Here is a 26212-nt window from a genome sequence, read left to right as displayed (position 1 = left end):
TAGATTCTGTCAGTGCTTGGTCAGTGCTGAGCTGTGCTCCTCAAATTGCTTCAGTATCCCTGGTTTGGGAGGGAAATATTGGTCAAGGTTCCATTCCCTGACCATTAACTAGACATTCTCCAAGAGCCTGTGTGGAGACATCAGGTGAGGACGGGATCAGTCTTGCCCCTGATGCCTCTGCAGTTAAATAGCTAGCCAACATTGTCCAAGTTCACACCTGGAGTATGGCCAGAGGCTCTCTGATGGCCATAGGACTGTAATGCAACATAGAATCAAAACCTTCAGGAGAGGAGAAGGGAAAGAGAAACATTTCATTGCAAAAAGAGGACACAATCATTGGAAAAAGGCTGGGCGAACACCAAGAAATATAGAATATTATTACAAAATAGTTATTGTAAAGTATAGTTATAGATTATTTTATGGAATACTTGTTGAGACTAAAGAAGTGTCACTATGGAATGCTACCAGTGAGAATTTGGTAATGTAAACCGATGGTCTGTGTCTTCAATTAATTTGGGTTCAGATAGAAATTTTGAGCTGTTTGAACTTCTTGGAATTTTACCTGTTGCCAGTTAGCTGCCTTAGGAGATCAAATAGATTGGAGCATGGAGGAGAAGGTTGTCTGTCACATTACAGACTGTATCTGACCTTTGCCTGCACCATGTTTTCTTATATTTTTTTCTCAAACAACCGTGACAATACCATACCTATATTAATATAAAAGCTAAATACTGTGGAAGCTGGAAATGTGAAATAAAAGCAGAAAATGTTGGAAACACTCAGCAGGTCAGGTAGTTGGAGAGAGAAACAGAGTTAATGGCCAGAATTTTCCCGTCAGCGATTTGAGGGCGGGGCCCGCTCGCCGATGGGAAAATGACACGGGATGATGTCGGGAGAAACCCCCGACGTCATCCCGGTCCATTTAAATTTTTAGGAAGGCAGGCAGACAGCAAAATCAATTGAGGCCATTGACAAGATCATTAAGCTCATTGAAAGACCTGCCCGTCCAACCTTAAGGTTGGTGGGCAGGCCAGGAGCCCCAGCGGGCTTCTGAAAAAAGATAAAACCTCATCCACTTGCGGGATGAGGTTTCATCTCAGTTTTTAAAAAGTTTATTTAAGTTTCACTCATATTTATTAACATGTCCCATCTCGTATGACAGTGTCACATGAGGGGGACATGTTAATAATGTTTTTCATTCTCCATTTTTAAAGTTTTTTAAACATTCAGCGCTTTCCCTGAGACAGCACTTAGTCTCAGGGAGCAGTGCGCTCTTTCATGTGCATGCACGAAAGAGCACACTTTGACAGTTGAGGAATCCCTCAATCCCTCTGCACCCCCCCACCCCCCCAGCACAGGAAGCGCATAGTTGAGCAGCCCGCTGGGCAGGCCTTAATTGGCCCACCCACTCAAAATGGCGGCCGGCCCTGTTTCGGCGGCGGAGTTCAGCTGCCCGCCTGCCGCTGAGCCGCCCACCCATCAAGGTCAAAATTCTGGCCAATGTTTCAGGCTGATGACCTTTCATCTGAGCAGAGCTTGATTGGAGGAAGTCTGGAAGGCAGTGGGATCTCCACCTCACACCCTCCACCCGATTACACAGTCTTCCCTCTCAGATATCATCTTTGGGAGGACATTAAATACCGCCCATTAACTCTGTTTCTCTCTCCAGAGATGCAGCCTGACTATATCTGTCTGTTGGGTATGCCGGCATAAGACCTGAATACATATTATCATGCTGGGAGCATTTGTAGTTCCCCAAGATTCACTGAGAATGGATTCTTATGCAGACAACAGAATATTGGACTTTAGGCCTCTGAAGAGGTTCTATAGTTGGAGAGCGCAGTACAACTGCTTTGTGCATTGCACAGTACAAGCAAACAGGACACCCTGGTTGTGCTTTTAACCAAGTTTGAAGTCTTATTACTCACTGATGTACTGCTCTGATTTGATTTTCCTAAGTTAGTATCAGAGCTGCCTGACCACATCTCTGTAACTGTAGCAAATTGCCTGTCAGAAATTAGCTCGAAGATGTGAGCCTGGATTTGATCTCCAGGCATGAGTGTGTCTTGCGGGGGACAGAGGCAGGCTGGAAACGACCATGGCAGCATTGGCACGAGGCCCTAGTTACTTTAACCCCTGGCATCATTACCATGCATGAATTTGGTTCTAGTGACTGACCTCCATATTAACCAGTCGACATGGACCGGCTTATAATTGGACCTGTAGTCTCACGCTGAAAATGATGGATACTGGCTATAAGTTTTTTCAGTGTGAAGCCCTGATTAAAATGGTAACTTTATCAAATTTCTGACAGCCCATTGTAGTACCATTCGCATTTTAATGATTGAAAAGAACTGCCTATCGTGTCAACAAGAAATACACTACTGCAGATGCTGGAAATCTAAAACAAAAACAAAATTCTGGAAACATTTTGCACACCAGGCTGCATTTGTGGAGAGAACTAGCCAGTTATTGTTTTGGGCGCAACTACTTCATCAGAGTTTAAAACAAAACTGAACAAAGGGCTAAAGAAAAACATAGATGCAAAATTCTATTTCAGTTCCTATGCCAGTGCTTTTCCTCTCTTCCCTCCCTTTTCATCTCTTGTTTTTAGATTTTTCCTATCTTTTTACCCTTTTTCTCTTTCTATCCCTTTGCATTTGTTTCTACCTTCACAGCTGACCTGTGAATGCGCGTGTGAGTGCTGCAATCAAGATATCCTTTCACCTTCTCTTGTTATAGAATGAGATAAATGTGACAGGGCCCATAAACAATGTGGGATAGTTCCATCTGGCCAAGACCCAGCCTTGTAGAGCTAGCAGGCATCCAAAAACAGAGGCCCAAGGATCACTAGAAATTGGTCCTTTGGCCTCATTAACATATTCTAGGCAAGTTTGAGACAAGCATTTAGCAAAGCTGTCCTGGGATGTGATCTAATTATAAGTTATCTTATCGACTTCCATTGTAGTAGCACATTGGTTTGTGGGATGCTGAAGCGTTTGAGTTAGTGTGTAAATTGGATTTGTTTGATGAATACAACAGTAAATCTACAGAGGCCATCATGAAATAATGCAAAATGTGATGCCTTTTATCATAAGTAGAAAATGTCATGCAACATGCCAGTGATTTTACAACAACAAAAACAAAAAGTGCTAGAAAAACTCAGCAGGTCTGACAGCATCTGTGGAGAGAAAGACAGAGTTAACATTTCAAGTCTGTATGATTCTTCTTCTTTCTCTCCACAGATGCTGCAGACCTGCTTAGTTTTTCCAGCACTTTTTGTTTTTGTTTCAGATTTCCAGCATCCGCAGTATTTTGCCTTTATCGCAGTGATTTTACAATATGCTCTAGATTGGGCAAGGTACCTTGCATCCTTGGCTTAGCTTTCAACTCAAAAATTATATTTCAGGCAATCTGTGGAAACATAAGACTGAGATGGGATGAGATAAAGTCATTTAATCCATTGACATTGATCCTAACCCTAATTCTCTTGTTTGAGTGTCAACCATGCCTCAGTTGGTAACACACTTGCCTCAGTTGGTAACACACTTGCCTCAGAATCACAAGATTCTGGGTTCAAGTCCCACTCCAGGGCTCAAGCACAAAAAACAAGGCTGACACTCAGTGCAGTACTGAATAAGCATTGCATTTTTGGAGGTGCTGTGTTTCACATGAGAAGGTAACTGAGGTTCTGGCCAGGGATTTTCCGTCCACGTTGGCGTCATGGCGGGCGTGAGTGGACAATATGGCGGGAAGGCCAAAAATCAGTTTCACAACGTCATAAAACCAGTTTGTGATCGTCCACTCCGCCTGTTAATGGCGGGCTACATTTCCTGCAGCCAGATGTTGGGATTATCATTTTAATACATCTGCATATAATTATAATCCCTGCCCACCAGAATCATCCCTCCTGCTGGATCATCCAGGCACAATGGCACACCAATATGTTTCACAACTGTACATAAACACAATCAGGATTGTTTAGTAAATGTTGTTCAATCACGGAATCACATCTAATGTTGGTCACTATGTTTTGAGTTTTGCAAGCATGGGCTGGTTGGGTACAGTCAGTACGTTGCCTGTTGCAAACAGTGAAAGGGACTTGCTGTTTGATATGATCCGTCAGTCTTTGGGGCATATGGCCTATATACCAAGCATCACATCAGCACTGAAATTCATATACCACTTTACTCATTTGTGTGATAGGCAGAATATCTGTTTGGCTTGATGGCAGCATCCTGTTAGTGGCAAATGTGCCACTGTGTTGCCACTGCTTAGTAACAGTGTGAAACAGCCAGCTTCACCTGTTCTTCAAGATACCTTACCCTTCCAGGATATTCTGAGATAGACTGGGCACTTTTCAGGGACCGGAAGTGGCAGCCTTAAGCCTGTTCATGAGTTTGCACCATATACAGCGAGCAATGACCTGATCAGAGGAGCCATTATCCTGCAGGATGGCCTTGATGTGCCCTATTTCAGCATCAAGCTTGCATGGTCAGCAAATGGCTGTGGCCCTGTGTGGTTGCTGATGAGGCCAATCTTATAGCTTGTGGAAATATCAATTATTGTTCCCTTTACAATCTTGTGAATTGTCCTTTTGAGTGCAAGATGAAAAGTTTCAACAGCTTTTTTTTAGCAATACTTAAGATTTTATGATTCTATATTTGCTTGATTGCAATCCCGAAGAACCTAAAGTGCTTACTGATTCTTTTATAACAATATGCAATGCTCCACATATTTCCTCCTTGAGCTTTTTGAATGATGTGGCCATGGAGATTTACCGTTATCAGTCCCTTTAACCTACATATTCTTCTATCTTATTGAATTGGAAATCCTTTAGCAGTTTCACTGTACTACAGAAGTTAGATAGTAAGCTAGGCTTATCCTCTTTAGTTAATATTTATAGAAAATATTCATTAATTATTTTGAGGTATTTCTTCTTCAGAGTTTGCACCAGTTTGATTCTTTAGAGATCTGACATCCTTTCCAATTATTCTTTACTATTATGGCACTGAATAAAATATTTTAGTATTGTGTTTAACATATTTCACTAAAATCATCTGAAGGACTCTTTTATGCACATGTAATATGCACATGCATATTAACCTGTTAACATTTTCTTACACTGCTCCCAAATTGCTCCCTCCTTTTGCCCAGCAGGGTTTGCATTGATTGTTTTTCTTTCTTATTTCCATTTTAATTGCTTTCAACAACCAACTGTGTTTTGAATGACCACCCCCAACATTTCTTTGACTCAACCACGCTGTCTGGCAGATTATTCCAAACTTTTATCACTCTTACTAAAAGAGTTCTTCCTAATAATCTGTTTTAACTTTACTTTTCACTAATTTAAATTTCTGTCCTCTTGTTCTGTTTTCCTTGTTTACTAATATATTATATCAAATATATTCTGAGTTTACCTTATTTATAAATTTAATACTCTACATTCTGATGTGAGGCTTCCTCCTGTGTTAACCATCTTCTTTCTATACTGTATTGCATTTAAACTTTAACCTTTCCAGGTAGCTCACCCTTTATGTGTGAACTGGTGCTAGTTTAGACAATCCAGACTTTGGGGCCTGGCTTCACAACTCTAATGATTTACATAAATGTGAGTATAACCTGGTAGTGGACTTCTGACTTTATTTATTTTTTTCTCCTTCCTCCCTTCCCCTGGGCTGTTCCACTTGATCAGCCTCCCGAATTTGAATGCTGAGCCCATGTTTCTCTCAGTAAAAACATGATAACAGATAGAAAGTAATTAAAACTTTGCAAACAGTTTGAAGATTTTTTTTGCTACATGATATAAAGCTCTAATCATGGCCCTTTTTCCACACCTCAGCAATAAATTTTCTTTACATGGCAATAATCAATGTGGCCAAAGGCTAATATGATAGTGCCTCCCCTTTTCTACATTAGGTAAACAGACTAGCACTATAGTACCTTAGTTGCCAGTGCTGACTGATAAAGGTTCCAGTGTATACTCTTGAAGAGGGTGAAACAGCTTGCACAGATTTCTCAGTGCCTAGCAGTCTGGCCTTCACAGGTAGGAACTTTCCATTTATCGTGCTTTTAAATAAAAATTTCATTGTCATGACCGCTGAATGTCATTAATTCAAATGCTCAGTTTCACAGATGTAATATGGTCCTTACGTTATGTTGCACCACACTGCAGGTCATTTGAATTGAAGAAAGTTACTTTGATTTCATTATGTGAGAACCCATATAATAAATATTACAATCCAATATAAGCAAAAAAGATTAGTACCATTGTGTGGGTTGTGTTGAAATTCTGTTTTAATGCTGAAGAAAGAGATTCCACTCAATGTGACTGGAATAAGTCTCTACCCTCTAGCAAAATGTCACTTTTAAGTGCTTACAAAAGTATAATTTCTGTGATAAAATTTAGTCCTGTTTCTGTGTGGTACAGGGTTTAAAACATTCAACTCATTAACAACCATCAGGTCAACAAACCAGTTGTGGAACTGAAAAGCAACTCAAAGTAACATCTCTGCATTTTGTCTCCATTTTCACTGCAGCGCCTAATCTTCACTTATTATATCTTTGTTCCTCCTGACAAAACCTTTGTCAATATCATAGGTATATTTGCTATATACTCACAAGAATCATTTACTCTGGTTAATGTGCAAACAGCGATTTCATTTGCCAAGTAAAAATTTAATGTGAAGAAAATTTTATTGCTTTTGCTCTCCTTTGCTGGAAAGTGAATAATGTTCAAAAACAATCTCCAGTGCTTGTGTATTAAATTGATAAGACCTTATGCAAAAAGAAAATATTCAAAATTTACTTCCAGCTAATGTGGGACTTGGTACATTTTACACTATAAGTGCTGAAATTTATCTGTGTGAGCTAAATCAGGGCACCATATGCTTGTCCAATTGTATATAATAGTTATGGTTCTTCCATTTTGATTTTTTTTAAAGTTCGCACACTTGGCCAGGATCGACGATAAAATCTGCCCCATTCAAATGTAATATTTAGTATATTTACGCTGATATGTTTTGGTTGATTTCTAGGTTTAATTTTCCACGAATACTTTGCAGTTTTTTTTTAAATGGCGCTGTGGCTGGCAGTGCTCTGTTAGCAGGCACCGTGCTTGTTTTTTTCCTCTTTCCCCTCTGAGTGTCTCTCTTTGTGCACCTTGTACTCGGTGGAGCTGTTTGCTCTGAGGGTGGGACAGGAGAGTTGTTTTGTGTCTGGTGAAACATTAACTAAAAGCAATCAGCCATGAGTCTGAAGGGCATTCCATTGCCGTGCTGGGTTGTGAAAGGAGAATACACCTTGCTGAAGGTAGAGATTTTACTGTACTTCCAATGCCTACTTCCATTAAATGTTTGTCCTAAAATCTGCAACTTTTAAAATTAGTTTCTGTAAAAACTAAAGCAGTGTTGTGTAAAGAAGAAAGGAAATCACTTAAAAGTTATGTTGAATTGTGTATAATTAAGTTGATCATATTCTTCAATAAGTACAATGATTAGTTGACATTCTTCCCAATATATGCTTCCATATGATTAAATATTCCTGTTGAATGTTTAGCAGACAAGTTTGATAAATTATCTTTCAAGCATTAACAGTTTACTCCTGTTTTACACCTTTGGCGAGTGTGACTTTTCCCTTAGACAGTATTAATGCTATTGTATAATGCTTGGGGAATGTGGAGCTGAGGCTCCTACCAACTTAAACAGTTCTGTTTTTTTTTCAATTTTCTCAAGTTTTTTGCTCCTTTCCACTTCTTGAAGGTGCAAATTCAGAGTGGTGTAAGGTTCCATAGCCCCCAGCAGCACCATAGTACCTCATCCAAATAGCACTTCTCAATCTCTGAGCTTCAGTAGGGTCAGCAGGTTATTTGACCGTGAGGCATTATGGACAAGCCCAATCCATTCTTACCCAATTGTCTACACTTTGTGCTTTTTCCACCAGGAGTTAAGTGTGTAGCAGTAAAGTTCAGAATTCTTCTGTGTTTTCCCTCACGACTTGGGGACACAAAAACCAAATGTAGCAACGTGGCTGCATTCAGCTAATTTAGCATAAAGCAGGAATTTGGATCTTTCTGGTCTGTTTGGCTTCAAATTCCACTGGCTGGTGCCTTAAGTCACTCGTGTCTTGGGAGAACTAATTAAACAGTTCTTAAAATGTATGGTGACAAATGTATGGCATGTGTGTCCATAGATCTCTGAAGGCGGAGGGGCATGTTAGTGGGGTGGTGAAAAAGGCATATGGGACACTTACCTTTATCAATCGAGGCATAGATTACAAAAGTAGGGAGGTCATGTTGGAGTTGTATAGAACCTTGGTGAGGCCACAGCTGGAGTACTGTGTGCAGTTCTGGTCGCCACATTATAGGAAGGATGTGATTGCACTGGAGGGGATGCAGAGGAGATTCACCAGGATGTTGCCTGGGATGAAACATTTAAGTTATGAGGACAGGTTGGATAGACTTGGATAAAAACAAAAAACTGCGGATGCTGGAAATCCAAAACAAAAACAGAATTACCTGGAAAAACTCAGCAGGTCTGGCAGCATCGGCGGAGAAGAAAAGAGTTGACGTTTCGAGTCCTCATGTTGAAGGGTCATGAGGACTCAAAACGTCAACTCTTTTCTTCTCCGCCGATGCTGCCAGACCTGCTGAGTTTTTCCAGGTAATTCTGTTTTTGTTTTGGATAGACTTGGGTTGTTTTTGTTGGAGCAGAGAAGACAGAGAGGCGACCTGATCGAGGTATACAAGATTATGAGGGGCATGGACAGGGTGGATGGGGAGCAGCTGTTTCCCTTAGTTGAAGGGTCAGTCACGAGGGGACACAAGTTCACGGTGAGGGGCAGGAGGTTTGGGGGGATGTGAGGAAAAACTTTTTTACCCAGAGGGTGGTGACGGTCTGGAATGCGCTGCCTGGGAGGGTGGTGGAGGCGGGTTGCCTCACATCCTTGAAAAAGTACCTGGATGAGCACTTGGCACGTCATAACACTCAACGTTATAGGCCAAGTGCTGGTAAATGGGATTAAGTAGGTAGGTCAGGCGTTTCTCATGTGTCGGTGCAGACTCGATGGGCCGAAGGGCCTCTTCTGCTCTGCCTGATTCTGTGATTCTGTGATAAGTACTGGAAATAGGAGGTAATATTGTGGTGGACAATATAAGCAGAAGCTAAGGCTGGTGCCAGGAAGAGGAGATCAGAGATTCTTTTGTAGTGAACATATATTCATTGTTACTCTCTCACTGTGGACTTTATTGCACATTAAATACCTGGAGAACCCTGCAGGCTTCTCACAACACATGCCATCTACAAAACTGAAAACCAAATTAAACAGGGCAACCAAATCCACAATAAATATCACACTTTTAAAAAATACGAATGGAAACATGGCAGTGACTATAAGCCAACTATTTTAGCCAGCGTTCAAATGATAACTGCAAACCATTTGAGATTTGCTGTCACAATCACCTGAAATTGTCAGTGACTTTATTGCCAAATAATCGCCCTAAGTAATTGTAGATTTTAATTTTTCCTTTATTTTAAAGTCGTGACAGTAATCCCTCTGCCAGACATTGTTTCAAGTCACAAATTTAAGGAGTTGGTCGATTATGGCAAAGTGATTTTTTTTGTCATTAGAGTTAGGAAGGAGGGGATTAATCAAGCAGAGTTCACATGCAATCTTTAAATGAGCTGCTGCCGTAACAGTGTCCATTAGTGTATGCGCGTGAGAACAAGGTTAGCTGCAAAGCCGCCCAAGGAAGTTGATGTTCATTGTCTCGTCTCAACATGTGAAGACTGACAATTTGGCTAAGGTACACAAACATGGTGCGCAGGAAGCTCTCTAAAACTTAAATTTGATGTAATTTTTTTTCCAATTTCCTCTCCACCTCTTCTGAAGATCAAGGATCTGCTGGGGCTGTGGTTTCATGGGTGCCACAAGTCTTCTAGCATCTCACATCTTCATGCTTGTGCTGAGAAAACAAGCCTTAAGCAACGTGTCAACCATTTTCTGTATTAGTATCATTGGTGTACTGTAGTCAGTTTCTTAGTAAATTAAGAAGTGTTTAATGTCTAAAAGCTTTGAAAAGGTGCCTATTAGTGTCTCTGCCCCTCAAAGGCTCCCAAACGGGTGCAATTAGCAGAAATTCACAGTGGTGATTAATTCAATGTCCAGTTTAGTGGACAGAACCAGTTTCCACTACCATGTTTTTTAAACTAATGCAAACTAGTTATGGAAATTCTATTTACCAGGAAATATTTACACTTGAAATTTCTTGATCTTTTGCACTGGTTTAGCCAATTTCAAGGAATTGTGCTGAAAAAACCTGCGCAACCTAGCGGAAACTCCAGGCCATTAAATTTTGGTAGAGTTAAGGTAATAAGCCTACTTTTGTCCTCACTGGTACTGTACCCAAACTGTGCACTTTGTAGTGCCAACATCTGTTGTAAATGTGCAAAATCTGCAGCAGAATTGCATGACTGTTAAATCTAACCTCGAATAGAATCCACATTATCATGGACTGTATCCAATTTATTTAATCTCTGAGGCAAGGTTTTGCAAAGTTCTTCCTAGCCCATCAAAATATATATTTAGCAAGTCTCCAGCATACCTATCTGACCTTACATGCTACATTGTATGTCCCGAACAGCTCTTTTCCTTGGCCCATTGTTTTCCTGGTCCCTGCAGTTACATGAACCAATATGTTCCACATAACACTGTCTTAAATCCCTGTAATGAAACTGTAAAATGGTATGAATTGGACAACTGCAGTGGATGCTAACATGATATATCCATCATTGTTTGACTCTTAAGCAGAAAAAAATTAGGATTAGGACTTAATCATTTTAATTGCAAATGAGCATTGCTTGTGACAATACATTAAAGCCTTTACACCAAGGGTGGTGTGTCACCTGCTCATTGTTAAACTCTTGTGTTAACAAGCTTTAGGTTACAGAGATAGGGGATGAATACAACTGAAGGCTTTCACTGGGGCTGTGAAGGTCAGCTGTTGAATGAACATTTCTGCAATTAACAGTTCTACAGAGCCATTGTTCTGTAACAGTTTTAAGCAAGAATTGGTAAGATGATTCAGCTACTATACAACTAAAAGCTTATAATTTCCTTCATTGAGACTGTAGGTCTATGTAGGCTTCTAATGACAGTTAAAAAAATAAAATGTCCACGTTTCCAAGCATCTTTCTGAATAGACTTTTGTCAAAGAAATTTAAAAATTAGTCATGCTGGACATAATAGTTTCCATTGAAATACAAAGGGCATGAAAATGACTACATGTAACATCATTCAAATGTGTACAGTTCAATATAATCAGCTTAATTACCACCATGAAGTCAAAATTATATAATGTGAACCATATATTTCTGAAAGGACCTAAGATGAAGATATGCTAAATTATATGACTTTTAGCAGCTTTTATACTTAGGGGTCCTGAGTTTCTGCTGGGATTCTGTTGGCCTCTTGCTGTGACTTAGTTAGAAGATCCTCCAATGATAAGGTTTTAAAGACCATTTACAGCCACAATGTCAGTTTGCTGGGACTTCCACCAAACTCACAGGCATTTGGGAGAGTTCTTGCGGAAATTCAGGATTAAGATATCTTATTTCAGATTCTGGGAGACTGCTATCTGTGAACTGGCTTTCCAAATGCTTACTACTAAAGCTGACCCTTATTCCAGTTGCAGACTTATAGATCAATGAGAAACTGGGTCTAGGAGTCTATCGCCAGGCTAGGAACCTGGATTTAGAAGGATAAATGATAGTTTTTTTGGACACTCCTAAAATCCGAACAAAAGCAACCCTAGAATGAAAACTGCTATAATTGTCCTTCAAACTTAGTAGTGGTCTGGATGAAAACTTTCCTCTTCTATTATTTCATTGTCTGTTGGTGATAATACCATAAAGTTGTGGTAGAAATTTGAAATTTTGCTCCTGTTGCATTTTTATCAGTTAACAAAACTTGTGCATTTTCTGGCTTTACCTCTGAGTGCCCTCTAGTCAAACATTCTGCTGTATTTATAAATATTAATCTCACTTTTGTTCATCAGTTTAGGTTAGTTTGTATGTAGTGTCTATAAGGTCAGTTGTAAATGGAGGGTGCCAGAAATGGGAAGATTTTTGATGTCCAGTTAACAATATACGTATGCCTTCATAGGTGAATTTTACCAAACCTTATCTGGTGATCTGGGAGGTGGGGGGGACGGAGGACGGGATTATAAAACAGTGCGGAGCCATGCTGGAACGGCTCCATGACACAGACCCACTGCCAGGACATTTTCCCTGTGGTGGGGTCAGATGCGAAGCAACTGACCGCTCCAAGGTGACAGACAGCCGATTTGCATTCTTAAAGGTCCTGTTAAGGACCATTTTATGGAGCCACTGGCATTTAGCCAACAGCAGGGTGACCCCCCACACCACCTGCATCCCACTGCATGGGAAGGCTGCCAACTTAAAGAAGGTCTCCTCCCTGCGGCAGCCCAAGGTTGAGCCCGTGGTTCCATGGCCCAAAGAGAAGAACAGGGATGTCAGCCCTTATGGCCCCAGTGATCTCACTAGAGGGGTTTCCCCTACAATCTTTGACCCCTTGAATTTTTCTTTTTTTTAAACTTACCTAGCTGAGCTCCCAAGCTCTCCAGCCTGCCTCAGCAATGCTGAACTCCCCTGGTGGCATTGCTGAGGCTTCAGAGCTTCTGGCCCTCTGATTGGTCTGGCAATATCAGGAGCCTGCGTCCCATCATCCTTAATTGGATAGCAGGCCCCAAGCAGCCAATTAGGAGGCTGTCTGTAATAAAATTGCTAGCCAGTGTGGGCTCAGGACACACTTTTTGCACTGATGTCAGGGTCCCAAAACCCATGTTTCAATTCAATGTCTCTCAACATTAATTCTCAACCTTTGCAGCCAATATTGTCTTTTCCTTTTGAAACCTGCAAACTCGGAGCCAAAATGTTAATGTTAATTAATGATATATAGGTATGTTCGTGATCTTTGAATCTGCGTGTAAGTATTTCCGTACACACCTTAATATGCTCCATCCTGTGCTCAAGTTCACTTTTGAGATGGAGCAGACTTAACGCACTCCCTTTCCTCAATGTGCCAGTTGAGAAATCTGCTAATGGATTCTTCACCACTCTCTATCACATGCCTACCTTCACCAGTAAATATTCCTGTTGGGATTTGTATAGCTCCACGTGCTATAAGATTGGCCTTACCAGCAATCTTGTAAATAAGGCGCTAGGCATTTGCAAAATTGATGCAGAAATAGAGCACATCAAAGCTATCCTGTGGGACAATGGTTATCCTGATCAGATAATTGTTCACTCTGTATCGCGTAAACTTGCAAATGGGCCAAAGACTACTACTTTGGGACATGAAAGTGCCCAGTCTACCTCAAATTACCCTGGAAAGGCAATGCATCTCAAAAATTTGAACAACCGGTTAAGCAAGCTGTTTCACATTGATATTATGAAGTGGCTATGCAATTGGAGGTTTCCACTAACAGGATTCTGCCGTCAGCCCAAAAAAGACATTCTGCCTACCACACAGTTGAGTACTGTCATGTATCAATTTCAGTGCTGTTGCAATGCCAGGTATGTACGTCATACATCCCAGCGATTGGCTGAGTAAATCAAACAGCATGTTCCCTCAGTTGTTCATAATAGGCATATTAGAGTTATATAGGCATATGGACCATACTTAACCAGCCTGCACTTGCAAAACCCAAAACAAAATGTCTGCTGTTAGATGTGATTCCATGTTTGGACTGCACTTGCTGAGCAATCCTAAGTGTGCTAATAGCTACATGAACCAATTTAAGATAATCAGTCAAGCTCGTAACGCTTGCTAGAAGTGACATTTATTCATATGCAAGGATCTGTTCTCTGCAAACAAAAGGAATTTGGTCAAGCCTTGTGCCTTTTTTGAATTCCTGGAGCTTGGAGAGCCTTTAGTTCTCCGTTGTTTTATCTATGACAATGCCTCGACCAATAGGAGTCGACTTGCCATCCAATCAGCACCCTTTCTCCTGTAATGTCAATTGTTGTGATGGTTTGAGATTTGGTATTCTTGCGTTTGTCCTCATCAAGGCAAGATAAAAGCTTTGGCAACATGTCTCTTTTCAGCAATATTCCAATGTTAAAATAGTAAACGAGAGATAAAGAGGCAGAATTTGATGAATTGCAAAGCCATCTGCTTATGTATTCTTGCCTGAAGTGTTTTCTTACCATTCCAATTCCCTTTGTTTCCTAATTTATTTTTTGCTTTCTTCATTCTACTTAATTTTTCCTCCTCTTCCATTTCAGGATCTCTCTGCACTCCTTAATTTCCTGTTTCTAAATGTTATTAACATTGCAGCTGACTTCTTTTTCAGATTTGGTCTTTATTTCAATTTCTCAGTTATATTCTCCAGTCTATGAATGTCCCCAAATAAGGCTTCCCTGTTGGCTAAATAGTACAGACAAATTGGACTAAAATAGATCACATGATGTTGTACAACCGATTTCAATACACAAGATGAAAAGAAAACAAGGATAGCTTGTCTGATTCTGCAAGATACTGATGCCGTCTTTCAATCAGAGAATTTATTTTTTATTCATTCACGGGATGTGGGCTTCACTGGCTGGGCCAGCATTTATTGCCCATCCCTGGTTTCCCTCGAGTAGGTGGTGGTGAGCTGCCTCTTTCAACCGCTGCAGTCCATGTGGTGTAGGTACACCCACAGTGCTGTTAGGAAGGGAGTTCCAGGATTTTGACCCAGCAACAGTGAAGGAACGGCGATCTATTTCCAAGTCAGGATGGTGAGAGACTTGGAGGGGAACTTCTAGGTGATGGTGTTCCCATCTATCTGCTGCTCTTGTCCTTCTAGATGGTAGTGGTCATGGGTTTGGAAGGTGCTGTCGAAGGAGCCTTGGTGAATTCCTGCAGTGCATCTTGTAGACAGTACACACTGCTGCTACTGTGCGTCAGTGGTGGAGGGAGTGAATGTTTGTGGATATGATGCCAATCATGCAGGCTGCTTTGCCTTGGATGCTGTCAAGCTTCTTGAGTGTTGTGGGTGCTGCACTCAACCAGGCAAGTGGGGAATGTTCCATCACACTCCTCACCTGTGTCTTGTAGATGGTGGACAGGCTTTGGGCAGTCAGGAGGTGAGTTAACTATTGCAAGATTCCTAGCCTCTGACCTGCTCTAGTATGCCACAGTATTTATATGGTTATTCCAGTTCAGTTTCTGGTCAATGGTAACCCCCAGGATGTTGGTAGTGGGGCATTCAGTCATGGTAATGCCAGTGAATGTCAAGGGGTAAGGTAGTGGCTTAGTGGTATTGTCACTGGGCTAATACTCCAGAAACCCAGGGTAATGCCCTGAGGACCCGGGTTCAAATCCCAATTCGGCTATAAAAATCTGGAATTAAAAGTCTGATAACCATGAAACCATTGCTGATTGTCATAAAAACCCATCTGTTTCACTAATGTCCTTTAGGGAAGGAACTCTGTCTGCTGTTCTTACCTGGTCTGGCCTACATGTGACTGCAAACCCACAGCAATGTGGCTTACTCTTAAATTAGGGATGGGCAATAAATGCTGACCTAGCCAGCAATGCCAATGAATAAAGGAAACATTTCCTCTGATCCTACACTATGGCAGTGTCCATTCATGCTTTGCTATTAGAGCCAACAAGCTCTTCCTGGAACTGGAGATTCACTCAGGTTCGATTTTAACTTTTGTTGGAATTAGAAACGGATGGTAGAACAACAGTAATTGAATGGAAAGGAAAACCAGGTGGCTGATTCCCCCCTTCCAATTGCTTTTCCTCATCGCCAAATGGTAAAATCTCCCGAACTTTATCAAAGTACCCGAGTCTGCAAATATAAACAATTCACATCAATGGCATTTGCCATCGTGTTACCATTTGGTACTTGTCCTTAGGGAAGGCTTTAATTTTTGGATGCCTGAATTGTAGAGTTGGCTGTCCCGGGAACAAGGCTTTGGCCACATTTATAATTGGAGCGACCAGATGTTTGTCCCACAAGGATGTTCCGATGCAGATTCACCGGATTCAGGATAGCAGCAGTAAGGCAGGTACAGGGGTGGGGGCGGTGCTCCTATTCACAAGCACTGTGCGCAGCTGGGTGACAAGGACCCCGATTATTTTTGTAGGACACAGGGGCTTTCCTAATCTTCCTGATCGCACAAAAATGATTGAGCGCAACCTTTCTGGTACTTGTTGACTGTACTGCTTGGTAAAACTAAGCAGGCCCTTTTCACGATTGTGGCAGTCAGATTACCAGTTTAGATGGAGTGGGAAGTGCTGCACAACTATTTTAACGCCTCTAGCGCCCTGTGTACTCCAGGTGGCCCAAGTTAAAATCTCCTCCCTAAGCTGACCTGACTGCTGAGCCCAGCATGGAAATAGCGCCTTGGACTTTGCACTAAGCATGCAGCTACGTGTTTTATGGCTGCCTGGCAGTGTTAAAATTATAATCACGACTTTGGAATAAACTGCAGACGTGTAAATCCCACACATAAGCAGTTCCCCAGTATTATCAAATCCTACCCTACATCCTATTCGGCGGTTCCATCCGAGAGTTCAGATTCCCTTTAATACGTTAAGCACCAGCAATGTGGTGCTGGTTCAGCATAAAAGTCCCTTTGTAAAGGAAATATAAACAAGATTGTCCAACATTTCTTCATGAAGGGGGTATCCCTTTAATGGAACTATGCATAATTGCAATGTTATATTTTCTCAGAAATGTATGAAATAGATACAAGATACCTGAGGATGTGACGAGTGGAGTCCCACAGGGGTCTGTACTGGGACCTCAACTTTTTACAATTTACATCAATGACTTAGATGAGGGGAGCGAAGATATGGTAGCTAAATTTGCAGATGACACAAAGATAGGTATGAAAGTATGTTGTGAAGAGGACATGAGGAGGTTGCAGATGGATATAAATAGGTTGAGTGAGTGGGCAAAGATCTGGCAAATGGAGTTTAATGTGGGAAAATTTGAAGTTGTTCACTTTGGCAGGAAGAGCAAAAAAGCAGAGTATTACTTAAATGGAGAACGGCTGCATAATTATGAGGTGCAGTGGGATCTGGGTGTTCCAGTACATGATTCACAAAAAGTTAGTATGCAGGTACAACAAGTAATTAAGAAGGCTAATGGAGTGCTATCCTTTATTACGAGAGGGATTGAACATAAAAGTAAGGATGTTATGCTTCAGTTATACAGGGCATTGGTGAGACCGCACCTCAAATACTGTGTGCAGTTTTGGTCTCCTTATTTAAGGAAGGATGTAAATGCATTGGAGGCGGTTTAGAGGAGGTTTACTAGATTGATACCTGGAATGAGTGGGTTGTCTTATAGTGAAAGATTGGACAGACAGGGCTTGTTTCTACTGGAGTTTAGAAGAGTGAGGGGTGATTTGATTGAAGTATACAAGATCCTGAACAGCCTTTACAAGGTAGACGTTAAAAGGCTGCTTTCATTTGTGGGTGATTCCAGAATTAGAGGCCACTGTTTTAAAATTAATGGTCGGCCTTTTAGGACAGAGATGAGGAGAATTTTTTTCTCTCAGAGGGTTGTGCAACTTTGGAACTCTGCCTCAGAAGGTGGTGGAGGCGGGGTCATTGAATATTTTTAAAGCAGAGGTAGATAGATTCTTGTTAGACAAGGGAATCAAAGGTTATCGGGGTAGGTGAAAATGTGGACATCGAAACACAAGAAGGTCAGCCATGATCTTATTGAATGGTGGAGCAGGTTCGAGGGGCCAAATGGTCTATTCCTGTTCTTATTTCTGATGTTCTTATGTTCTAAAGTAACCAACATTGGGACAGTTGGGTGGAGTGAATAGGGACTGATAATGCTGCACTGCTGGGAAACATTTCCTGCTTCCCATATCTTAACTCAAACCATTCACCTATCACTTCTGTGTTTGCTGACTTACATTGGTTCCCAGTCCAGCAACGCCTCGAATGCTTTCAAATCCGTTCTCCATGGCCTTGTTCCCCCTTTCCTCTGTAGCTCCTCCAGTTGTACAGCCCTCTGAGATCTCTATGCCCCTCCAATCCTGGCCTCTTGTACATCCCTGATTTCCATTGCTACACCATTCATCACCATGCCTTCATTTGCCTAAGCCCTAAGCTCTGCAGTTCCCTCCCCAAGTCTCCCTGCCTCTCACTCCTTTAAGGTGCGCATTAAAACCTACGTCTTTGATCAAGTTTTTGAACACTTAAACAAACTCCCTTTAAATGGTTTGGTAATATTTTCATAATCGTTCTGGTGAAGCACTTTGGAATGTTTTGCTATCTCAAGGGGGAGGTGGTGGCATAGTGGTATTGTCACTGGACTAGTATTCCAAAAATCCAGGGTAATGCGCTGGGGTTCGAATCCCACCACAGCAGATGGTGAAATATGAATTCAATAAATATCTGGAAATAAAAATTTGATGATGACTACAAAACCATTGCCAATTGTCATAAAAATGCATCCAGTTCACTAATGCCCTTTAAGGAAGGAACTCTGCTGTTCTTACCTGGCCTGGCCCATATGTAACTCCAAACCCACAGCAATGTGGTTGACTCTTAAATGAAGGATGGGCAATAAATGCTGGCCTAGCCAGCAATGCCCATGAATGAATAAAAAAAGGATGCTACATAAATGTAAGTAGTTGTTGTAGTAGTGAACGTATAAACCTGTTCTTTATAAACGTGTTTACGATTTCACTGCACCTTGCATTCAGAGGAAATCTTTGCTCAATTATTTTTATGCCAATGTACTTTGACATGGATTGTGGAACCTCTCCCATTCAGTGATAACTCACCTTTATCTTCACTGTAGTTAGTTATTACCTTCCCAATCACTGAAAAGCTCGCCAACTCCAATATAAGTTAAATGATAAAAAAAGTGTGTTGGCTTTTCTGTGAGCTATCTTACTGTGTCAGTCTGGTAAGCTGCTCTTTGTTACAAATTGAAGAATACAAATAACAAATACAACATTGAATGCTTGCGAGAACAAAGTAAAAGATCAAACTAAATGACTATGGAAGAGGTTCTAATAGACATCCCAATACAAAACAAAAAGTTGATTTTTAAATTCCTCCTTTTTCATTGATTAACTTTTACTATACTCATTTTTCTGACAACCCTCCTGATTTTTCATTTTTTTCTATTTGCTGTTCCAGCCTGTCATTTCTTTTCCATTTCTTTAATATGCTTCAATTTGCCTTTTCTTTATTTCATCTGATGATGGATTTTCTATGCTCATTTCTCTTTCTCATTACTTCCTTCTCTTCATTGGTCAAGGGACCGCCAATGATAGAACTCAGTTATAAGTATTTGGTCTATCATTCTAACAGAGCCTTTTCATTTGCTTAAAATCCTGGGATAGTTCTTGTACCAGTACAGTGTGTTCTCCCCTATTTCCTTCCACTCTCTAGTAAAAATTGTTCCCACCAGTTAGAAAATGTCAGAATGTGGATGACAACTATCACTGGGGGACAAATTTCTAGCAGGAGCTGAGAGAGGACATTTCTTCTCCTTGATTGAGCAGTCTAGTAATGCTCCAGTGTGTACTAGTTACTGCGATGAGTTCTAGTTTTGATATTAAGTATGTCCATGGTGGAAAGTTGGTTCATGAGAAAAATGCTCAGCGCTCCAGATCAAACCATAGAGTAAATCGAAACTCCTCAAGTGCTCAGTGAGTTTATTCGGTAGTTGAGCAGCTGTCAGCATTCTCTACCAATTCTCCTGATGGAATTTTTAAAAATATTTTTCATGGGGTGTGAGTGTCACTGGCAAGACCAGCATTTGTTGCCACTCTGGTCGTGTCCCTGAGAGCAATTGGCAGGTCTGCACCTCAACAAGGAGTTAACATCTCAAGGAAGGGAAAACAGGAAAGGAATCGGGAGAGGAAATCTAATTCTTTTAATTGTGTGGTACAGAAATATCATAGCAGTGTTACAGTACATGTTCACAATATATTTAGTGTTTAAAGTTTTATGTGCACATATTTCAATTAAATTAATCTCCCAAATTAACTCTTATTAGAAATGGTTTACCTGTATGGTGGCTTAAACTATGCAGCTCCTTTCCAGCATGTAGATTACAAAGAGATTGAAAGTCCTTAGGCTTCCTGCACACTGTGTTGCTAGCTCCTGTGACAGCATACTGGAAAGGGTGGGAATTAGGCCCAAACCTGGTTCCCGGTCTAATGTTAACATTTTCCCAGCCTTGTAAGGGACAGAGCTTCCTACCACCCATTCCAAAGGAAGAGGCATCAGAAGGGAGGATGGCAGGGTGGAAGGCCTGTATAGGTTTGAAACTCATTTTGAGCGGTAATGCAAAACAAGCAATAATGATTCAGAAGACTGTTTTACACTCCGCACAATTTTCTTTTCCATTGGGACTTATGACCAAGGATCATACATTCCCCTGTGAAAATACAGATATGAGAAAGGCAAATAAAAATAGAAAATACTGGAAATACTCAGCATATCTGGCAGCAAGCATGGAGAGAGAAATGGTGTTAACTTTTCAGGTCATGACCTTTCATCCTGTTTTTATTTCAGATTTCCAGCATTCACAGTATTTTGCTTTTGAAAAAGTTGTAATGTCCTTTCCATCCATCATTATTGCAACTCCAAATTTTTCTTTCACTCATTCTCAGGATGTGGACATCATTGACAAAGCCAGCATGAATTGTACATCTCTAGTTCCCCTGAGAAGCTGTTGATGATCCTTCTTCTTGAACTGCTGAAATTGCTTCCATGCTAAAAAATATTCATGAATGTTGGAGCATTGCCACCAACCCCCCCTCCCCCTCATCCACCTCAAAATAATTGCCTGTTAAGGTGTGGTAAGGCCTTGTTATAGGCCATTCGAGATGAACTCACTAAGAATTGTGAGTTAATCACTCAAAGAAAGGGCAGCTTGTTCAATAGTGAGGGGATCGCAGCCAAGCTCAATCTAGGCCTCAACCAGGATTTATACTTGTGGACTGTCCATTAGAGGTCACTGGATAGCATCAGGAATGGAAACAAAAACAAAAAATGCTGGAAAAACTCAGCAGGCCTGACAGCGTCTGTGGAGAGAAAGACAGAGTTAACATTTCGAGTCCGTACGACTCTTCTTCAGAGCTGGAATGGAAACCCTGGCTGTGTTCTTCCTTTTCTCTGGTCCAATTGTAAAACCTCCATTGCCATCCCAACTGAGATCTCACAGTTTGGTAAGACTGTCCATTTAAGACTGAGATGAGGGTGATGAACTTTTTGAATTCTCTACCCCAGAGAGCTGTGAAAGCTCAGTCATTGAGCATGTTCAAGACAGAAATCGATAGATTTCTGGAGACTAATGATATCAAGGGATATGGAAATAGCGCAGGTAAGTGGTGTTGAGGTATATGATCAGTCATGATCTAATTGAATGGTGTGGAGCAGGCTCGACAGGCTGAATGGCCTACTCCTGTTCCTATGGTCCTGACCAGGAACCAAACTAGAGATCACTTATTTTCACGTTAATCAGGTGCCCTTCTCATCTGATCACTTTTTAAAGCTTAAACAGTATTGAAAAATAAATAAAGTGTTTTAGACTGAGGAGTTCCCCGCTTCATAACGAAACTTCTCCTTTGGGGAAGCTTAGTGGTATCTGTGGCAACAGTGTGAATTAATTAGGGTATAGTATTTATTTCCAAAGCTTGCCTAAACTCCAGCGTTAACTGTAACCAACAGCAAATCGACTTTTAAGAATCTACCTGCCCAAATGGCAGTTAACAATAGGCACTGATGTACTGTAATAATTATATTTACCTTCTGACAGCTAGTCAATTAAAGCATGCTGTAATGGCCATTTTGAATTGTGCGTGCTTTTGTTCATTTCAAGTTGATTTCACAAGTCCAGAATTATCAGCTGCAGGTTCAATGTATTCTGGCTGAATGACAAAAGGAGCAGTTTCTCATGAGTCAACTTAGTTTTTTTTAAATAAATGCCTAGTTGCTGCTGCAGGTTAACTTCTACAGGAAAAAATAGTTGACTACATAGACTGGTAGAAGGTGGTAACTGAGTCTTTATTATCAGCCCCAGCATGAGCTTCATTCCATTGTCACTGACTCCATTCCCCTCCCTGGACACTTGCTCAGGCCATCCTAACTGAGACTTCACAGTTTGGCAAACTGTTCATTTAATACTAAGATGAGGGGGAATTTCTTCACTCAGAGGGTGGTGAATCTTTGGAATTCTCTACCCCCGAGGGCTGTGGAAGCTCAATCACTGAGCATATTCAGGGCAGAAATCAATAGATTTCTGGAGGCTAATAATATCAAGGGATATGGAGATAGCACAGGTAAGTGGTGTTGAGGTAAATGATCAGCCATGGTCTAATTGAATGGTGCAGCTGGCTCAACGGGCTGAATGGCCTACTCCTGTTCCTATCTTCCTATGTTCAGCCAAACATGTGCAGAATCTTGACACCTGATTTGTCCCAGAACTGAGCTTCCTCCATACATCCTATCCATTGCCAATGTTACTTAACTCCACATGCATGCCATCACGCACTTGCACCCCTGCTTAGCTTCGCTTCCACTGAAATCCAAGTATTCAAGTTGTTGTTTCCACTACGCTTAAGAAATCTGCCCGAACCAGGTACAATCAAAAGAGCCACTACTCCACCTGGCTGTTTGTGCTGGCAAGAGACACGGACCAAATTTGGGTTTGGATCTTGTTTCAGTGGCTCAAAATGGGTGCCTGACTGAAGCTCGCGGGCTGCGGGACAGCGAGAAAACAGCTGAGGTGATCGAGGTTGGGGAGAGGGGTAGGGAAGGGTCTCAAAAGGGTCAGCAGCAGCCTGGAATGTTTCTTGCGTAGGACCATTCTTTCTTCTCCTGAGTCCCCTAAAATAAAAAGCCGAAGAGCCCTGGGTTTATTTTTTGAGCGGCCTCCAGTTCTTGTTCCCTGAGACGTACAGAGGATGTAAAAGTCTGCAGATGACGAAAGCTAAAATAAAAACTAGAAACATTTCAGGTGTAATATCTTCATCAGAAATCCATAGAATGGTGGGTGAATGTGTCACTGGGTAGCAACACAATCGAGCAGTTACGTTGATGTGATAAATTATGATACTGAACACTTTTAAATGGCTGGCTGTCTGCCATCAGTGTAAAGCCTCAGGGGGTGTGTAGCTGTAAAGCAGGTGAATAGCACCTGAGAAAAAAGAAGCTGTTTGAGGAAAGCTTTTTTAATTCAGCCAAAATAAAATAATAAATTCTTTGTCTATCTGGTTGCGAGTGATCAAAGGTTGATCCAACCGAAACTCCTGAATTGACACCTGTTTAGAGCCCCACCCAGTAGTGGGCACATTTCAATTAGTCACTTCATACAAAAAATAAATTCTCACCATTATGTCGACAACTAAGTTCATCTATTACTTGACGTTGATTCAAATTCTGGAATTTTCTAAGCGGAAAGATGCCTAGTGGCCCCTTTGTTCAATCTTAAGGAGCACTTTTAACTGGAAACCGGCCAGGTGGTCAGTTAAAAATGTCCAGAGTACATACCTGCTGATGATCTGCCGGCAGTCTTCAATTTTAACCTGCTCTACGCACATCGAGTTCAAATTTATGGCATCAGGGCCCAGCTGATATTTTAACCAGGGACCTGAATGGGGGAGCTGCTGTTGTTTTTCCACCAGGTCATTGGAAAGAGGAGCTGGGACCAGCTGGGGCTCAAAGAGCTAAGCTTTTAAAACTTTTTTGCTTGTGGGTCCAGGAGGAGCAGGCATTTTCCTCCAGGACCCCCTTCCCTGAGCTCTCCCCCAACCAACAATGCTCCGGCAGCAGCTCCCTGCCACAAAGCATTATGCTCCAGCCTGTTAGCCAGCTGCTGCTTCCCACCAATTCCAGCTGGGAATCTGGCCAAGCAGATGAGATCAAGGAGTTCAAATAGCCCACGTCTCTCACAGTTGTAGTGAGCAAGGTCTGCAGCGCATATCAGCTGCTGCCCACCCTATTCTTGTCCCAGATTTTGTACTTTAATGAGGTTTTTCTGTCCACATACACCAACAAAAAAAAGGCTCCACACTGCTTATAGTGAAACTAAGCCATATAGACCTGGAATGTCTCAGGTTTGTACCCTGGTCTGTTAGCTGATCTCAGTAGGGATGGCAGTAGAGAGGCAGAATTTTCAGTTCCCATTGGAGGCAGGATTGGAGGTGATGAGATTCTCAAATTGGCATCGGTGCAGAGAGTGGCAGGGTTCCAGCTTGTTCCTGCCTCCGAGGCATGCTCGTTCCAGGAGGAGCAGTGAGAGATGTGTAGCCTATTAGGACTAACAAGTGACTTATTAAGACAACTCAGCAGAAACCAAGCAGAATTTTCCAGTTGGCTTGAGGCCCCCACTCAGGCCAAAACACAACTAGGGGGAGGAAGTGGCACCCAGGGGTAGTTTGGTGGAGAGGGCAGCACTCCAGCCCACTAAGGTCTCCTACCCTGCACCCGCCATAGTTGTCAAGCCACAGCTGCAGCCAGTGGCCGTCCAGTGGAGGGATTGCCCTCCATAATAGCCAGGCAGCTGTGGCCTTGTAGTTTTGGGAAATGTAGGACTGTAACTTTAAGAATAACCCTGTGTTGTAAGATCACATGATCTGTGTAAACCAATCTGTGTAAACCAACAGCACAGGGAACCTCTACAAGTGAGTTCTTCTTTAGTTATGGAGTTGGATGTATACGTGTAATTGCTGCTGCTGTCTTGTAAATAAAGTTAAATGTTTCCACCAAGAAAAGTTGCCTGGGAGATCAATTCTATAACAAACTGGCAACGAGGATAAATCAGATTTGGTGCTGTACCTCGCCCAGCGATTGTGAGTATCTAAGTTCATTAAAAATAAAAGAAGGTATACTCATCCGAAATGCCACAGTTTGGCAGAATTGATCCCTTTGAGGCAGCCACAGATGATTGGTCTCAATATATATAGGACGTTTTGGGTTCTTATTTCAAGCAAACAAAATGAAGGGGGAGGAAAAGAGGAGAACGATTCAACTGTGTATTTGTGGGAGCAAGACCTCCAGTTTAATTTGAAGCTTGATGGCCCCCAGTGCCCCAGATTTGAAGATTTTCAGTGAATTACTAGACCTTGTTAAGGGACATTTTCAATCCAAGACCCTCAGTCACAATGCAGAGGTTCAGGTTCGATTCACAGAAAAGAGCCCAGGGGAAGTTAATTGCTACCAACATGGCGAAATTTAAAAAACTAATGGAATATTGTGATTTTGGTGAAACCCTGAATGACATGCTCAGAGATCGTTTAGTATGTGGCATGTAGGAAGACACTATTCAGTGAAGATTGCTGGCCGAATTGAATCTTGATTTTAAGAAAGCAACAGAAATACTGCTGGTGATGGAAAGCGCTGAAAGGGATTCACAAGAAATTCAAGGGCACAAAATGGTGCCATTCTCCTAGTCGGGCGGTAACAGTCAGCCGAAAGTGCTGCTAAAAGCTGGGACTTCGCCGCAAAGCGGGAAACAGCTGACCGAAAAATGAGAGAAAACAGCTTAGCTACTAAATCAAAAACTAACTTTCATCGACATGGAAACAATCAGTCTTCTCGCGATTGGTAGTTTGAAAAAGTAGAATGTTATTTTTGTCACAGAAGTGGACACATAATGAGACAGCGCAAAGAGAGATTTAAACGGGCCTCCAAACAACAAATGAAGTCCAATGAAGTCTATAGTGTAGAGGAGCCAGAAACAACCAATTCTGACGTTTATTCATTATTCAACATGAAAGTTGGGAAGATAGAGCCAATATTTGTTACAGTGCAAGTGAATGGTAAACCATTAAAAATGGAAGTAGACATGGGCGCTTCTACCACTGTAATAGGAGAGCACACTTTCAGACATTTAAATAAAGGGCAGAATCTTCCGGTTAGCGTGTGGGGAAGAGCCCGACACGCCGAAGCATAAAGTGACGCGCGATGACGCGGGCGTGCATCCTGACGTCATTGCACGCCATCGCGATATTTCGTTCAGTGGGTGCGCGCCGGAGTTGGCTGCACGCCTGCCGAAATGTCAACAGCCTTTTAAGGCCATTAAGTAATCAATTGAGCCACTTGAGAACGCTGCCCGTCCAACCTTAAGGTTGGCGGGCAGTCAAAAAGCCCAAGCAGCCTTCGCGTTTTTCAGGAAACCTCATCCACGAGCAGGATGTGGTTTCCTGAAGCT

The 26212-nt window shown here is 41.7% G+C and overlaps 1 protein-coding gene across 7 annotated transcripts in view; it reads left to right on the top strand.

The window, feature by feature from the left end:
* The window catches only part of rbm47 (RNA binding motif protein 47), a 259787-nt gene that overhangs the window by 154322 nt on the left and 79253 nt on the right, over positions 1 to 26212 (top strand). For 2 of the 7 annotated variants that reach the window (XM_078546656.1, XM_078546673.1), the window contains one exon: positions 5920 to 6046. The exons of 3 other annotated variants lie outside the window; for them this stretch is intronic. The gene's annotated coding sequence lies outside the window, so the exon portion shown is untranslated. Of the gene's footprint in view, positions 1 to 5919; positions 6047 to 7276; positions 7312 to 21290; positions 21383 to 26212 lie in introns of those variants that run through there. 2 more of the 7 variants (XM_078546683.1, XM_078546692.1) reach the window with 2 other exon arrangements.

Source organism: Cetorhinus maximus, chromosome 1, assembly GCF_964194155.1.
Source record: "Cetorhinus maximus chromosome 1, sCetMax3.hap1.1, whole genome shotgun sequence".
NCBI lineage: Eukaryota > Metazoa > Chordata > Chondrichthyes > Lamniformes > Cetorhinidae > Cetorhinus > Cetorhinus maximus.
This window is presented reverse-complemented; position numbering and strand designations above follow the sequence as displayed.